Source organism: Austrofundulus limnaeus, unplaced genomic scaffold, assembly GCF_001266775.1.
Source record: "Austrofundulus limnaeus strain Quisiro unplaced genomic scaffold, Austrofundulus_limnaeus-1.0 Scaffold1, whole genome shotgun sequence".
Classification (NCBI taxonomy): Eukaryota; Metazoa; Chordata; class Actinopteri; order Cyprinodontiformes; family Rivulidae; genus Austrofundulus; species Austrofundulus limnaeus.
In genome coordinates this window covers 7,996,817-7,997,588 of record NW_013952403.1, presented here as the reverse complement: position 1 = coordinate 7,997,588, position 772 = coordinate 7,996,817, and positions in this window count along the sequence as shown.

The window sequence follows — 772 nt, the reverse complement described above, 5'->3', positions numbered from 1 at the left end:
GTGTGTCCATCCAGAGTCCAGTCTTTTCCAGATTGAACAATGTCCAAAATATCATCACATTAACTTCCTTCAGGCTGCTCCATTTTGCAGGAGTCTCCTCAGTGAACAAACTCACATGAATGATTTATTTGTCAAATTATTTTTTTCTGGACACTCTTTGTGATAAACTCTGMGCTCAAACCTGCAGTCTCAGGATTACAAGACCACAGAACTGACCACTGAGCTACTGCAGCTCCTGTAAGCACTAGAAATAATATATTTGATGAAACACTGACAGTCAGGTCATCACACAGAGCTGTGACAGGAAAATTTTACAACAAACACTAATCTTATCATCAAAAACTTTGAAACTATAGAGAGAAACAATGTTCAGTTAATCAGAAATGTCACTTTTTAAATATTATTTTCCATCCAACCACTTCTTTTCAGGGCCACATGTGTCCATATCCAGCAGTCACTGGGTGGGGGTCGGGGTACACCCTGGACAGATTGTTCATCACAGGGCCACACATAGAGACAAACAACCATTCACTCCAAGGGACAATTTAGAGTTACTGATGTTCATGTTTGTGGTCTGCGAGAGGAAACTGGTGTGTCTGGAGAAAACTTGCTAATGAGGATATGCAAACTCTACAGTCTCTTTTTTTCTTCCAGCTCAATAAACATTTTTGTGCAAATTTTAGCTTCCTACTGCTGAATTCAGCAAACATATGCCCTTTCTGTTATTATTATTATTATTATTATTATTATTATTATTATTATTATTATTATT